The 18,063-nt window shown below is 37.6% G+C and overlaps 1 pseudogene; it reads left to right on the forward strand.

Annotated features, from left to right (window-relative positions):
• Positions 1-17,625: 17,625 nt before the first annotated feature.
• LOC125998477 (uncharacterized) lies at positions 17,626-17,742 on the forward strand (annotated as a pseudogene).
• The last annotated feature ends 321 nt before the right edge of the window (positions 17,743-18,063 follow it).

The following is an 18,063-nucleotide window of genomic DNA, read 5'->3' on the forward strand; positions in this document are numbered from 1 at the left end:
CTGATGTTTTAGAGGAGAAGTGAAGCCTAGCACCAAGGGATGAATTATTATTTGGATATGTCAAACATGACAATCCAATTTTTCACTTTTCCAGTCAATTTGGCAGCTGGTAATGTGATCATTTTAGCAAGTAAAATATTAATGTAAAATTGATGGACATTGTTCAGAAAAGTTGTTGTTCTTCTGATTAAAGTGTAGGTCTAGGGACCAGAGAGACAGAGATAGAAAGTCACTTAGCTTGTACATGGAATACCCAAATTCAACCCCCAGCATCATATATGATTCCTCAGGCAGGTGTGTCCCAACAACTAACTAATTAAATAAATAAAGTTATAGGTCTAAGAACCCCTCTCTTAAATGTGATTTTGGTGCCATTTGGTGTGAGATTTCAAATGTGATGCCATTTGAAGCAGAGTAATAGCAAATATTTTTTCTGGCCCCAACATTGTTGATCTGGTAAACTAGAAACCCCAAATTAATAGACCATAGAACACATGCTTCTCACCAAGGACAATTATCCAGCCCACCAGCTGTATTTGCCCACCGGGTGTTTTTGCTGCTGCTGCCTGTCCTGCTTAGCAGCTAACTCATCCCAAAGTTGCAGTGCACATGTGTAGAATGTGTGCTGTTCTCCCCAATTCCCTTCTTTCTCTCTTCTCTTGACTCTCCTTTAAGTCTCAGGCAGGGGTCCTCAAACTATAACCTGCCAAAAGCAGGCCCAAAGTTCCCATTGAAATACTGGTAAGTGTGTTTATTTAACTTTACCTAGTCTTAATTTTAAATATTGTATTTGTTCCATATTTTTACTTCAAAATAAGATATATGCAGTATACACGGGAATTGGTTCATAGGTTTGGTTTTAATTATAGTCTAGCCCACCAATGGTTTGAGGGATAGTGAACTGGCCCTCTGTTTAAAAATAAGAGCAATATCTTATCTCTGAAAACCAGTAAGAGAATACTTTAGCTCTAAGATGGGAAGAAGCTAGATCCATGTCTATTAATCTCATTCCTTGTTCTGTTCTAAGCAGTCAAAAGGTATCTGAACCAATACAAATACATAGCACTAAAATAATAACCCATGACTTGAATTAGAAAGTGAATTATAATTATTTGATAATTAGAAACATTTTTATTAATTCCAAGATTATATTTTCAATGTAAGGTAGTTTGAGCACAACTAACAACTAATTTGCACAGATTAAAGTATTAGGAAATGTAGAATCTAGAAACTTCTTTTTTTATCTTTATTTAAATACCTTGATTACAAATATAATTGTAGATGGGTTTCAGTCATATAAAGAACATCCCCCTAGTTGTCCTTACATCCTTATGTCTTACATTTCTATCATTTTTATTGTTTTGTTTTGGGGGCCACACCCAGTGACATTCAGGGGTTACTCCTGGCTATGCACTCAGAAATTGCTCCTGGCTCTGGGGACCATATGGAATGCCAGGGATTGAACCCAACCTGTCCTGAGTCAGCCATGTGCAAGGCAAATGCTCTATAGCTGTGCTATCACTCGTGCCCCCTTTTCTATCATTCTTAGCTTTTGAGTGAAGAAAGATTCATAGTCCCAAATAATGCCCCCCCCAAAGAGGTGAGTATAACAAATAAAAATTGTCATCTTATGGTCCCCTGAGCCAGGAGCAATTTCTGAGTGCATAGCCAGGAGTAACCCCTGAGCATCACAGAGTGTGGCCCAAAAAACCAAACAAACAAAAATTGTCATCAAATGGTTGATGGGGTGTGAGTAAAGAGAAATGAAGAGCACTACCACCGAGAACACTATTACAAGACTACAGGAGCATAAAAGCATGTTGTATAAAAACAACCTATAGTAGAAAGCCCTAAAGTTGTACCACCTGCAAAACTACAAACAAAAAACAGATTTGCCTATGTTCTCTCTTCAACACATTTCCTCTCTCCTCTCACATTTTTCTAAGCAAGTTACATTGCTGAAAACAAACAAAAATAATGTGAGATTGAAGTGACCAATGATGAATTTTAATGTAGACACAGATGTAGACATAACTGCGATTTCAGAAAAGTATGTTTCAATTGGAATATCTGCCGTGACTGGATCCAGCTGATCTGGCTTTTAAACTTCTTAAGGATCTCAAAATCAGCTCAATGGATAATGACAAAAGTGTTAACTTCTGTTATACCACTCTCTGAAGATGAGACTGGGATGTCATCAGATGTGGCATTAAATGCCAAGCTGATAAGAAATTGGAAAAGATGAATGTGTTGGAATTCAATGATACTGGACCCCTGAGAGCTGTCCCTTGTCACTGATTGGCACTTACAGCATCTGTAATTCATAAGCTATTTCTGTGAATTAGATTAATTTTTTAAGTGAAGAAACAGAAAGAGGATCAAGGGATAAGTTCAAAGTAACTAAATACCCTTTAATAGTAAGAGAAATAAATGTTAGTATGAGTCTAAAAGCTAGTGTTTCAATATGGGAAAAGAATATATAGTCACCCACTCACATTCTAGGTAGGACCTTTGAGTGTCTATTAAGTGACAATAAAACAGTTGTTTTTAGCTGTTTGATATCACACTACCTTATTTAAATTTCTCCAAAAATCCTAGGAAGTAAAGGTATCAAAAACTTAAAACTTCACTAAGCTTACCAAAATGGGGGAATGTGTGCTAATTTAGGAGGAGGATGAAACAGATGGAAGTGGCGGGGGAGGAGGGGTTAACATGAGGCAATAGTAGAAGGACACTGGTGGAGGGTGTGGTGTTGGGATTCTGATAGCATGAAATGCTACCATTAAGAGTATTTTAAGGGCCGGGCGGTGGCGCTAAAGATAAGGTGCCTGCCTTGCCTGCGCTAGCCTTGGACGGACCGCGGTTCGATCCCCCGGTGTCCCATATGGTCCCCCAAGCCAGGAGCAACTTCTGAGCACATAGCCAGGAGTAACCCCTGAGCGTTACCGGGTGTGGCCCAAAAACCAAAAAAAAAAAAAAAAAAAGAGTATTTTAAGTCACAGCATCTAAAATAAAAAAAATCAAATCACCACTTTACAGAGAAAGAGACTAAGACTTGTAGAGATTAAGCAGCCAACAACACAACACTTTGCAATTATGAATCAGAATCCAAGTCTTAAAGTGCAAGTTAATATTTGTATGTTTTATATATACATATATATACATATATATATGTATATATATGTTACTCCAACTGATATGCTGCTTTCAAACTAAAGAAAACCAAGTTGATGGTCAAATCTTAGACCTGGGCTATTCCACACATAGGTCTACATACTGATATATAATTAGATTCTAAAATAAGACTCTATATAATAAATTCACTTATCCATTGAACAATTCTTTATAACTTTGGGCTATGTTGACCAAGTACCAGTACTTAGTATGTACTGGCTTATCCTCCTTGTTCACTGATACATGCATCAGATTTGTGTGTCAGGAAGTCACGTGAAAGTTCTATGCTTATTACCTGTAGTAGGGAATTCCTATATATTTCATTGAGCTAAAAATATAATTTCCTATGTTTTTTTGTACCTCAGCAATAAGATCCTCATTCAACTTCAACATCTCTGCACAGTGCCATCTCAGTTTCTCACTAGGTGACTTGGAACAATGCACTCTTGGCACAATTGGCTAAGTCAGTTTCATTCTCTTACCAGCAGGTTCCAATCATGGCAACTTAATCAATCTTCTGACCATCTAGATTAATCCCCAAAATGACTGAGATAATTCGATTGGCTGACATGTGGCCTAGTCAAAATTTACATCAGACCATCCGGTGACTGTTTTCTCCAAGGGTAGCCCAGAAAGACCATCTGCTTCAATGCTCTGTACTTCCTGCTGAAGGAAGCAAAGGTTGAGGCTGACCACACACCAGCAAGCTATTCTCCTCCTGTATTTGTACGAACCAAAGAAATCCTGAAATACCCTGTAATTTAGCTGCTTGATTCCTGCAGAGCCTGCTTTGCATTCTCAGTGAACACATCATAATATTCAGAATGCAAATTAAACTTTATGGGTGCCATAACCTTGGCCATTTATTGCAGTAGATTCAGTAATTGCTTGGTGCTGATAATAGCACCAAGACTACTTTTGCTTTTTTTGTTTTAACTTTTGCAGATAGAGCTGCCATGTTGATTAAGCAACACTGGTATTTCTTTGTACTGTTTCTTAGGCTAATGTGTTAATTAAGGGTTTTTGTATACAAACTACCAAAAAATGAGTTCTACATATAGATGGACAATAAAATTAAAAATAAAATACAGTTTAAGCAGCATTCATAATAAGTAAAGTTAATATTCTGAGGGAAAAGAAGTTTTGAACCAAAGTACAAGGAAAATTAAGTGGAAAAATTGGTCACTTTTAAGATCAAACAGTGACTACAATTTATATCAAATTGCAAAATATTGTTTTTTAAAAATAATTTGAACCATAAAGACATCAATAAGTTGCGTTGGCTTGGAAGATAATCACACAACATAAATATTTTTATATAATTTTTATTTTGATCATAGTGGCTTACATATTGTTGACAATAATATTTTAGGTACATATTTACATAAAATCAGGGGGGATTCTCATCACCAGTTTGTCCTCCCTACACCTCCGCTTTTGTCCTACCTCCCATATCCTCTTCCCTCACTTCCAGGGCTGCTAGAATATGTGGTCCCCTCTGTACCTAGCCTACTACTTAGTAGTCTTGCATCTGTTTGGTCCTGGTGCCTCCCTTATTTCCCCCTTTAACTGGGAGGCAGGACTAGCTAGTTCAAGTTACGTGGTTTTGTTTGTTGAAGAAGAGAAAAGTAATAAACTGGGGTAAAATTCTAATACGCCGAAAATAAGCGGAATTCTTCTAGAGGCTCTCGTCATCAGTTTGACAAAGGAGAAAAAGAAGGTGAAACACTCCACCACTACAGAAAGAAATGTCAAATATCCAGTGAGAACTCCAACAATAACGATAAGCAACACAAAAAAACAAAAAACAAAAAACAAAAAAAAAAGCCATGGTCTTGAGATAAGAAACATGGCAGAGCACATAAAGAAAGAAAAGAAAAAAAGAGCAAAAAAGATAAGTATAAGTGGGGGCAATAACTTCAATAACCACACCAAAACAAATAAATCAACCAAAAATAGATAGGTAAATAAAAATAATAATAATAGTACATGAAGATAAAAAAATAATATATAAAAAATAAACAATGTTTTGTGCTTTTTGCTTTTTATTTTTCCCTCCTGCCCTGGCACAGTAAATTTTGGGGTCATTCAAAAAGAAATTCACTTGGCCTAAGAGATATGGGGTTTCTCCGCCCTTGGAGTATATTGTCATGGGATCAACTATAGACTCTGTTCAGGATCATTTACTCTCCCGGTGGTACTTTTGTGGTGTTTGGAAGACTTCTGCTCCATCCTGGGTGATACAATCAGACCTCTGTATCTAGAGATCTCAGTATCTGCACAGTTCCAGGGGTGGGACTTATGATGAAGTCAGTCTTTGTGGTTCTAGAAGTTCTGTTCCCTCAGTGTCATTTTAATCCATCTTCTGTGGTTGGTGGTCTTGGTCTTAGCATTAAACCTAGGATGGCACCTAGGATAGCGTCTTTCTTTGTGTTTCCAGAGCCCCATTCCGTTATAGTTGTCTCTGCCAGACCTTTGGAACTGGGGATCATGGTTGTTGTGCAGGTCGTAGTTCAAACCCTAGACTAGGGCTTTTTTGTTGGTCCCAAGATATATACAGTCTGGTCATGGTTCTAGCAGCCAGTCCTCTGTAAATCGCGATCTTGGCTTTTGGACCTACTAACGGGTGACAAGTCTTCTGATTTTGTCTTATTGTTAGCTGGTAAGGTAGGATAACCTGCTCTTAGGTCAAGTTGTTCCCATTTTCCTCGTTGTCAGGATATCATGTTAGAGCTGGCACTCATCGGTGTTCCAGCAGTATTAAGGCTGTCCTGGATGGGATTTGCACACAACATAAATATTACCATCAAAGATGAATGAGGAAAACCAGAACAAGAATTGATCACAGGACAAATCCACACTTCATAGTTAATGATATAATAAGACAAAAGGATGAATATAAAGGTCTAGTTTGGAAGTGGAAGTAGGAAGCAATTATTTATATAATAAACTGGGGAAGGAACTTTTCCAAGGAAGCCATCATACAGAACTTTGGTAGGGTTAAAGGACAAGTCTGGGAATTTGAGTAAAAAGCAAAAGACAAGCATGTTTAGAGACATCCTGGATTTAAGGAGACCAATTGCTCTTCACAATGTCTCAGTGGAGTGCCAGAAAAGAGATTGTTTCGTTCTCCTACCTCCACCACTTAGGACTTTGGCCATAAGAACTGCTTCTTAAACCAGAACGCTGTAATATAATTTCCTTTGGCAGTAGTTATGGGCTGAACTAGGAGTGCATCATCTCAAATAAGCTTCCTGCTTGTCACTTCTGAAATGGGGATCCCAGCTGAGTCTAAGAGTGGCTACAAAAGAAGTCAACAAACCAGGCAGATGCTATATCTATTATAAGTAACTGTTGCTTCAAGTCACCAAGTTTTGGGGGAAATTAGTTATACAGCATTAGAGAACTAATAAAAACAGGAGTTAAACAAATCTCAGAATTTCAGATTGAAGTTTGTAAATCTTTTCCTAAGCAGTCTTCATTAATCTGCAGCAATTTCACCATTCTGCCTCTCTGATTCTCAACTTTTTGAAACACATAGGATCAGATGCAACAACATCTCAGAAAACATAGGTTGTGTTTAGGGATGAGGAACTTCTGCAAAGTGTCTTCCATTGCTGGACTATAATCCTAGGTCATTCACTGTGAGTGAATTCACTCTTTCAACCGCTATCATCTCGTACTGTTGATTATTGAATATCTTGCTCAGTTTCAATATTATATGAGCAATCAAGAAAAGTAAATGATAAATAAGAACAAAATGTGTTGGTTTTACTGCCTATGCACTAGCTCCAGAAATCCCACAAAACCTCACTAGGTCTCTGTATAGACATTTCTCATTAGTTTGATTGTGGCGAAATGCAATCACTGAGCACTTATACCCTCTTATAAAAGGTTACTGCTTCCCTGGACAAGCTGGAGTCTGGTCCTTTCACCCAGATGCAGCTGCTATGAGTTTCTGGATAGTAATCTTGGCCTATGAAGACTTGAGCTTTTTTTTCTTGGTTTTTTTTTTTTTTTCGGGCCACACCTGTTTGATGCTCAGGGGTAACTCCTGGCAAAGCGCTCAGGAATTGCCCCTAGCTTGGGGGGACCATATGGGATGCCGATCTTTCCTTGGCTAGCGCTTGCAAGGCAGACACCTTACCTCTAGCGCCACCTCGCCGGCCCCACATCCTTCTTTTTGTAGTTCATCTACTATCTTAAATAGAGAGAGAGAGAGAGAGAGAGAGAGAGAGAGAGAGAGAGAGAGAGAGAGAGAGAGAGAGAGAGAGAGAGAGAGAGAGAGAGAGAGAGGTGGGTCGGACATACACACACACTGATTCCTGCTGGTTTCTGCTGGGTATCTGAAGGGCACAGAAGCCATCTTGAGCCATGCTGTTTCCAGCCACCTGAGACTGGATTTCATCTGCATTCCTGCCAGCGATCCTGCTGCTACAGAGAGTTCTTAGCTAGCTCCGCCCTCCTGCTGTGCCTTGAATGACCCTGAGGACTTGAAGGGAACTCTGCTTTGCTTGTCTGTCTATCCTGAATACTTGAAGCTCTCCTCAGAGGCCTAGGAAGTACACTTCCAAAAAACTGTCACCTAGAGAACTCAGTAGACCACTGCGGCTCTGCTTTGCTTCAAGGCCTCGCACTCTTTCTAACCAATGAACCCCACCACAACATGCAGAAAAAAATCACACTACAAGCGTGACAATGGGGAAAATTCGCAGGCAAGCACCATGCACAGAAAATGAAGACTATAGCTCAGACGACCCAAAAAATTCCAACCATCTGATTAACCTCTCAGATAAAGAGTTTAGAATAGAAATATGAAGATGTTCGTAGAATTCAAATAAAGCATAAATCGATCTGAACAGAGCACAAAGACAGAAATCAGAAAACTCCAAACTAAAATAACAGATATGAAAAACATGGTAAATCAACTGAAAAACTCAGTGGATAGCCTTTCCAGCAGGTTAACAGCTGCTGAGGACAGAATCAGTGTGCTGGAAGATGAGATGCAAAAAAACTCAACACAACAGAGAAATTGAAAAAGAACCTTAAGACAAACAATCAGACAATGGAAAAAGTACTCAAGGAATGTGAACAGATGAAAATAGAAATCTTTGATAAACTCAACAGAAACAACTTAAGAATCATTGGAGTCCCAGGGGCCCAGGTAGGAGATCCCCAGGAAGAATCAACTGTCAAAGACATCATCAAAGAGACACTCTCAGAGTTAAAGATGATATGCAATCAAATCCTGCATGCCCTAAGAGTACCAGCGAAAAGAGACCCAAAATAAAACACCCCAAGACACATCCTCATTACAATGACAAATCCCACAGAATACTGAAAGCAGCAAGATCAAAAAGAGAAATTACATTCAAAGGAGTATCCTTAAGACTTACAGCAGACATGTCACAAGAAACTCTCAAGGTCAGAAGACAGTGGTGGGATATTGTGACAAAACTGAATGAAATGGATGCCTCACCGAGAATACTGCACCCAGCCCAACTCACATTCAGGTTTGAAGGAAGGATACATAGCTTCACGGATAAACAACAACTCAGAAACTTCACAGATGAAAAACCAGCCTTAAAGGAAAAACTGAAAGGTCTACTTTAAGACAAAAGAGACCAACAAACACAGCAAACTTATCTACAAAGATGATATTAAATCCTATGACAATCATCTCTCTCAATGTCAATGGACTAAATTCACCAATTAAAAGACACAAAGTGGCAAAATGGGTCAAAAGGATGAATCCAGCCTTCTGCTGCCTACAAGAAACACACCTGAATAGCCAGAACAAACATAGACTCAAAATCAAAGGCTGGAGGAAAATCATCCAAGCAAATAGCACCCTTAAGAAAGCTGGGGTGGCCATATTAATATCTGATGACACCACCTTATACTCAGAAAACTTGTAAGGGACAAAGATAGACACTTTGTATTAATCAAGGGATATGTGCAACAGGAAGAAATCAGACTTTTAAACATATATGCACTCAACGAGTGACCAGCAAATTATCTAATACAATTATTGACAAATATCAAAGAAGACATCAATAACAACACAATAACTGTGGAAGAACTCAACATGGCCCTGTCAACATTTGATAGGTCAATCAGACTGAAACCCAACAAAAACATACTAGCCCTGAAAAGAGAAATGGAAGAAAAAAGACTAGTAGATATATATATATATATATATATATATATATATATATATATATATATATATATATATATATATATAGGACATTCCACCCTAAAAAATCCGGATACACATTCTTCTCCAAAATACAGGGGTCATTCTCCAGGATAGACCACATGCTGAAACATAAAACATACCTTCATAAAATCAAGAGGATAGAAATCTTGTAGGCTACCTTTGCTGACCACAAGGCTCTGAAATTAGATGTGAACTACAAAGCCACACAAAAGAAAAACTTTAACAATTGGAAATTAAACAGCCTGCTACTGAATAACCAGTGGGTCCCAGATAAAATCAAAGAGGAAATCAAAACTTTCCTGGAAACAAATGACAATGAAGACACAAACTGCCAGAATCTATGGGACACAGCAAAAGTGGTCCTGAGAGGAAAATTTTTAGCTTTTCAAGCACACATCAGGAAGGAAGAAGGGGCATACCTGAATAACAATGACGCAGCTCATAAAATTAGAAAATACCAACAAAAGAAACCAAAAATAGGGAAACAGAAGGAAATAACAAAGCTGAAAGCAGAAATTAATGAAGTGGAAACCAAAAAAAACAACCCGAAAGATCAACAAAATCAAAAGTTGGTTCTTTGAAAAAATAAACAAAATTGATAGACCATTGGCAAAATTCACAAAGAGAGAAAGAGAAACCTGATAACTCATATTAGAAATGAAAAGGGGGAGATATTTCAGAGATCCAAAGGGTAATCAGAGACTACTTTGAGAAACTTAATGCTACTAAACATGAGAACCTAGAAGAAATGGATAAATTCCTGGACACTTATAACCATCCACAGTTAAGTAAGGAGGATGTAGCATATCTAAACACTGCCATCACTATGGAGGAAATTGAATCTGTAATCAAACATCTTGCTAAAAAGAAAACCCCAAGACCAGATGGATTTACTAATGAATTCTTTCAAACCTTTCAAGAGGAACTACTACCAATCCTAGCCAGGCTCTTCCATAAAATTAAAAAAACGGGAACCCTCCCAAACAGCTTTTATGAAGCCAACATCACCTTGATACCGAAACCAGACAGAGATGCTGCCAAAAAAGAAAATTACAGATCAATATCCCTGATGAACGCAGATGCAAAGATCTTCAACAAACTCCTGGCAAATAGAATTCAATGCATCATTAAGAAGATCATACACTACGACCTAGTAGGTTTTATCCCAGGAGTGCAAGGATGGTTTAACATCTGTAAATCTATCAACATCATACAAAACATCAACAACAAGAAAAATAAAAATCACATGATCATATCAATAGACGCAGAGAAAGTATTTGATAAGGTTCAACACCCATTCTTGATAAAAAAAAACTCTCAGCAAAATGGAAATGAAAGGAACCTTTCTCAATCTAGTTGAAGCCATCTACCACAAGCCAATGGCAAATATTATCCTCAATGGAGAAAAACTAAAAGCCCTTCCTCTAAATTCTGGTAAAAAACAAGGCTGTCCTCTCTCACCACTCCTCTTCAACATAGTACTGGAAGTACTGCTATAGCGATCAGGCAAGAAAAAGATATCAAGGGAATGCAGATAGAAAAGGAAGAGGTCAATTTTTCACTATTTGCAAATGACATAATATTATACTTAGAAAACCGTAAAGACTCTACCAAAAAGCTTCTAGAAACAATAGATTCACATAGCAAGGTGGCAAGCTACAAAACTAACACACAGAAATTAATGGCCTTTTTATACACCAATAATAATAGAGAAGAGATGGACATTAAGAAGGCAATCTCATTCACATTAGTGCCACACAAACTCAAATATCTTGGAATCAACTTGACCAAAGACATGAAGGATCTATACAAAGAAAACTATAAAGCCCTGCTCCAAGAAATAAGAGAGGACACACGGAAATGGAAACACATACCTTGCTCATGGATTGGCAGGATAAACATCATTAAAATGGCAATACTCCCCAAAGCATTATACAGATTTAATGTGATCCCTCTAAAGCAGGGTTCTCAAACTCAATTTACCTGGGGGCCACAGGAGGCAAAGTCGGGGTGAAACTTGAGTGCAAAGTCAGTAGTAAGCCTTGAACATTGGGGGTGGGGGTGACCCAAACTACTAAAACAAAACAAAAGAAAGGTTTCTCTAGGGCAGGGCCACAAACTGTTGTATGGAGGGCCGCAAATGGCCTGCAGGCCGCAAGTTTGAGACCCCTGCTCTAAAGACACCCAAGACATTCTTCAAAGAAGTGGATCAAACACTTATGAAGTTTATCTGGAGCAAAAAACACTCTCAAATATCTAAAGCACTCCTAGGGAAAAGGAATATGGGAAGCATTACTTTCCCCAACTTTAAACTGTACTACAAAGCAAAAGTTATCAAAACCGCATGGAATAAAGACAGACCCTCAGATCAGTGGAATAGGCTTGAGTTCTCAGAGAATGTTCCCTGACATACAAGCCCCTAATTTTTGACAAAGGAGCCAGAAATCCTAAGTGGAGAAAGCAAAACCTCTTCAACAAGTGGTGCTCGCAGAACTGGTTAGCCACTTGCAAAAAAGCGAATATAGACCCCCAGTTAACATCATGTACGAAGGTAAAATCCAAATGGATTAAAGACCTTGATATCAGACCTGATACCATAAGGTATATAGAACAGAAAGTAGGTAAAACACTCTATGACATTGAGACTAAAGGCATCTTCAAGGAGGAAACTTCACTCTCCAAACAAGTGGAAGCAGAGATAAACAGATGAGAATACATTAAGCTAAGAAGCTTCTGCACCTCAAAAGAAATAGTGCCCAGGATACAAGAGCCACCCACTGAGTGGGAGAAACTATTCACCTAATACCCATCAGATAAGGGGCTAATCTCTAAAATATACAGGGCACTGACAGAACTTTACAAGAAAAAAAAAATCATCTAATTCCATCAAAAAAATGGGGAGAAGAAAGGAACAGACACTTTGATAAGAAAAAGAAACACAAATGACCAAAAGGCACATAAAAATGCTCCTCATCTAATCATCAGGTAGATGCAAATCAAAACAACGATGAGATACCATCTCACACCACAGAAATTGGCACACATCACAAAGAATGAGTACAATCAGTGCTGATGGGGATGTGGAGTAAAAGGAACTCTTATCCACTGCTGGTGGGAATGCCATCTAGTCCAACCTCTATGGAAAACAACATATAGATTCCTCAAAAACTGGAAAGTGAGCTCCCATTCGACCCAGCTATTCCACTCCTAGGTATAAACCCTAGAATAAAAGAATACAATACAAAAATCACTTCCTCACACCTATATTTTTTTGCAGCACTATTCACAATAGCCAGGCTCTGGAAACAACCAAGATGCCCTTCAACAGAAGAATGGCTAAAGAAACTGTGGTACATATACACAATAGAATATTATGCAGCTGTCAGGAGAGATGAAATCATGACATTTTCCTATACATGATGTACATGGAATCTATCATGTTGAGTGAAATAAGTCAGAGGGAGAGAGATAGAAGCAGAATAGTCTCCCTCATCTACGGGTTTTAAGAAAAATAAAAGTCCTTTTTGCAACAATCTTCAGAGACTCTGAGAGGAGGGACAGAACTTCCACCTAACTTCATGAAGCTCACCACAAAAAGTGGTAAGTAGAGTTATAGACATAACTACAATGAGAACTACCATAATCATGTGAATGAATGAGGGAACTGGAAAGCCTGTCTAGAGTACAGGTGGGGGTGGGGTGGGATGGAGGGAGATTTGGGACATTGGTGGTGGGAATGTTGCACTGGTGAAAGGGGGGGGGTGTTCTTTACATGACTGAAATCTAATCACAATCATATTTGTAATCAAGAAATTTAAATAAAGATATTATAAAAATATAAATAAATAAATAAAAGTGAAAAAAAGAAAAAAAGAATATTGTACTATAAGAATTAAAGTAAAAAATAACAAAGAATTATAAAGTCAAAAAAAGAGCATACTACAGCTTCTGCTATTGTATTAACAACTTTATTGATAATACAATAATTGTTATGAATATAATTACTAATGAGCTCTACTTTTCTTTTTCCAATTTTCTTTTTTTCCTTTATTAGATTTTCTATTTCTTTTATATTTTTGATAACTTTGCTTTCTGTCATCCTGAAACTAATATGTATGATCAGTTATGTCAACTATGATACATAAATTTAAATAAATAAATTAATTAACAAAAAACAGCTCAAAGGAAAAATAAACGCAGAACAGTAAGAATAGCAGGAAACAGCAAGAAAGCAATATCACCCTAGAGACCAGCTTGATCTAGCTAGAAGACAGCTAGATCCGGCAGTGGTCCTCAAACTATGGCCCGCAGGCCACATGTTGTATTTGTATCTGTTTTGTTTCTTCATTGCAAAATAAGATATATGCAGTGTGCATAAGAATTTGTTCATAAGTTTTGTTTTTACTATAGTCAGACCCTCCAATGGTCTGAGGGACAGTGAACTGGCACCCTGTTTAAAAAGTTTGAGGACCCCTGTAAGAGCTGCTCTACTCCCTGGGCCTTTTTGCACCTTCTCTCCTAACATGGTCTATTTCTTTCTTTCTTTTTTTTAAAAATAGAATTTTTTTCTAGCCACACCTGGTGACACTCAGGGGTTAATCTTGGCTATGAACTCAAAAATTGCTCCTGGCTTAGGGGACCATATGGGATGCTGAGGAATTGAACCTGGTCCGTCCTGGTCAGTCTGCTTGCAAGGTAAATGCCCTACCGCTGTGCCATCAGTCTGCCCTGGTCTATTTCTTTTTTGTGTGTGATGCCCCCTGCCGATCCATCTGTCCCACGAACATAAACACGAACACTAACATGAACATGGCTGGAAACAGGTTGCAGGTGGCAGCCATTACCCCTCAGAAACCAGACAGTGAGTTCAGTTTCCCCACAGATAAGTATTTCACAATGGAGTGTATGAACCCCAGACTATCCCAGGGCTCACAAGTAAAAGTTCTGTAAGTGGGGACTAGGGTGCAAGACTAAGGGGACAAAGAGGAAAGTGAGATGTGAAGAAAGCAGACATGAAATTGACTGAGAAAAAAAATATGTGTGGAAGGGGCAATGAAAAACAGTGTTGTAGACAAATGGAGAAATTTTGCTTATATTGTACACTAACGTACACTTTAGTGATATCAAGTCTCCAATTTTTCAACCTAGTGTTTCTTTTTGCATTTCTCCTGTATTCATCTTTTATTTGGCCTTAAGGATGTTTTACCTGTTCTTTATTTTGAAGTTCAGTATACCTCCAGATAACCAAAAGTTCCTCAAAGGTTAAATACTTAGTAAAAATAAAAAACACAAGATGACTTAACAAATAGCTTCCTGTCACCCATCTGAATGGGTAATGTCCCTTTCAGATATCCTGTAGGGCTCTGAAAAAGTCAGTCCATCAGCAGAACTGGAAGAAGCAATCTTGGCACTTACATTTCTCATACCAATTAGTCAAAATGGCTTCTAGGCATTAAATCCAATGCATTTGCCAAGAAAATGGGACAGGGAGACCAGCTCTTCATCCAACTCTGCTCACAGCAGTTACAATAGGTAGTAATCATCATAACTTCAAATGCCAACCAAATGTAGGGTAACTAAATCAGGTGCACAGGATGCATGCAGGTCATGAACATAAAGGTAGCTTAAATTTGAACTTTTGCTCTATTATACATGATTAAGCCTAAATTACAGATCTTTTTTGTTTGCTGTTTTCTCACCAGGTAAAAATGGGATAAGCTGCATTGCCTAGGTGGATGCGAGGACAAATAATTTTATTATCGGCTTATGTACATGGCAGAGTGCTGGGCATATTATAAGTGTTTAATAAATGTTAGCTATTATAATTGCTGTAAGGAAAGTGGAATGTCAAAGCAAATACATTTCAGTTTGGCTTTTAAACAGAGTAATTAAGGTCTGTAAAACTGCCATTTACATCAATCACAAATTTTCTCTCACTTGAAAACATTTTTCTGAAAGAACTCAGAGAAAGCTTTCTTGAGTTCTGTTTTGCCATCAATGGCGGATGGCGGTTACTCTAAAATAAAATTGAATGTATGTCTGAGTATTAGAAGTGGGCTGTGTACTCCCACAACACCTTGATTCCCCCATCTTGGCTAATTCCAAATTACAAGCTAAAAGCACAGGAAGTTACCATCCTCCAGCATCTAGAAGCCAGTGAATCCTGACTTTGCCCTGTGCTGGGTGGTGTGGCTCTGAGGTGCATGCCTTTACTGTTTCAGAAGTTCCCCCACCAGGACTCAGATTAAGTTACCACAGTGCTACATTATTAATTACATTTTTTATAATTTCTTCCCCACTCCCATTTACTTTCCACTTCCCTGTGAGAGCTGTCTCCTTTCATCTCCCAAATGAACTACCTGAGTCCAAATTGAGATGAGTTCTGAAGGAAATTCCAAACTCAAACAGCAAGAAATATAAACGAGCAAAAGCAATAAATATTTAAAAATTTAAAACATAATTATCCCCAAATAAAACAAATCAGTCAAATGTACATCAAATAAATTAAATAAATCCCAACTTTCATTCTGTGTAGTATTTTTGCATGTTGGTATTTGGATGGTGAAGGTTTGCAGAACCTTCTTTATTAAACCTTTCTTTATTAAAATCTTTGGCTTACAAATGCTATCACACAGTGAACATTTCTATTCCTTATTTCAAACTCATTTAATACCAGAAGAATGGTTCTGGCTTTGTTTAGAGTCACTTGAACTCTGTGGATTCTAAGCTAACTTTTTCTCTCATACTCCAACTCACTATAAAATGGGGTTTTATAGTTAAAAAAAAAAAGCCTTTGAAAAAGCTAATAAAAGGTTTATTTAAAGTATCATCAAAAAACTAGAATCTTCCTATTTGTACTTCATGACCTTGGGCAGGGTTCATCTCCTGCAAGAGGCAACCCTAACTAGTCATTTTGGAGCTATTGGTAGACAGATTCAAATTTTGTTCTGCTTAAAAAATAAAGTTTATAAGATTATTTGTTGGTGCTTGAAATGACTCTGAGGTGTATAAATGAGTCAGAAACACACTGAATAGTTCCCTTGATATAAAGAATTTTCAAAGAAAGAATTCTTGGGTAAATATTTAATGAGGACTTACTATTTTGTTGTATTTGCTGTTTTAATTTGTTTTTACTTAAAACATGATAACATTTGTAGAAAGCTTGCCACAAGGAGCCATGAGTGCAGTTAGAGAAGAGAAGGGTCTACTATGACAATGATAGTTGGAACTGATCGCTCTGGACAAGAAGTCAGTGCCAAAAAGTGAGAAAGTGGCATGCATGGCACCCCTCCGTTTAACAATAGAGCAAATCAGTGTCAAAAAGGAAAGAGAAAGAGTGTGAGAGAGAAGTAAATTGCCTGCCCCAGAGATAGGTTGGGGTGGAGGAGTGGAGGGAGGGATGAGGGACTTTAGTGGTAGGAAGGATTCCCTGATGAAGGGTGGTGTATATTCTATAACTAAAAACCAACAATAAACAATTTTGTGACCATGATGCTTAAATAAAGCAATTAAAAATAAAAAAACTCTAGTCCTCTATTTTGTCTCTGAAAATCATTACATAAATGTTTTTCATTTTTCTCAAAACACATAGATGAGTGAAACCATTCTGTGTTTATCTCTCTCCCTCTGACTTATTTCACTCAGCATAATAGATTCCATATACATCCATGTATGGGAAAATTTCATGACTTCATTTCTTCTGACGGCTGCATAATATTCCATTGTATATATGTACCATAGTTTATTTAGTCATTCATCTATTGAGGGACATCTAGGCTGTTTCCAGAGTCTGGCTATTGTAAACAGTGCTACAATGAATATAGGTGTGAGAAAGGGATTTTCGTATTGTATTTTTGTGTTCCTAGGATATATCCCTAGGAGTGGTATAGCTGGATTGTATCGGGGCTCAACTTCCAGCTTTTGGAGAAATCTCCATATAGCTTTCCACAAAGGTTGAACTATATGGCATTCCCACCAGCAGTGAATAAGAGCTTGAGGGTCTAGCTCTCGACATGATCTCACCACAGGGATTGTTTAATACAGTCACAGAAATAATTACACTGAGTACTGTCATAACAAAATGTGACTGAATGAGGGAAGTATAAAGCCTGTCTAGAGTACAGACCAGTGTGGGGTGGGGAGGAAGGACACTTGGGATATTGGTAATAGGAATGTTGTACTGGTTAAGGTTTATATATATAATATCAAAAAAAGAAAAGAAAATATAAGGCCTCCCAATGCTTACCACAGGCTGTGTATAGAAAGAGGAGGTACAGTAAATGCTCCCCATATACACCTCAAACCAGGTCCTTTGCCTGGTCTGTATTGTGAATGGGGAAACAAAATAAATAAAAATTTAAAAACTCTAAATAAATAATAAATAAAAATTTAAAATATAACATTTGATTTTAATGTTTTCTTTAATATATGTACCCGTTTTCTTTTAATTTTTATTTTATTAAGGCATCATGATTTATAAAATTATTCTTGTGCTTAAGAAAAAATTATTTCTCTGGAGAATATTTTAATTCTTAATAGTTAGATAAATAAATTCAAAATGCTCTATCAATTAAAAATATGTGATTCTACTGGAATCTGGACTGGCAAGTCAATGAGTGAGTTTATGCTTTGCATCATGATGCATGTACGGTACCTACTTCTTCTGA

The sequence above is a fragment of the Suncus etruscus genome, chromosome 20 (assembly GCF_024139225.1).
Source record: "Suncus etruscus isolate mSunEtr1 chromosome 20, mSunEtr1.pri.cur, whole genome shotgun sequence".
NCBI lineage: Eukaryota > Metazoa > Chordata > Mammalia > Eulipotyphla > Soricidae > Suncus > Suncus etruscus.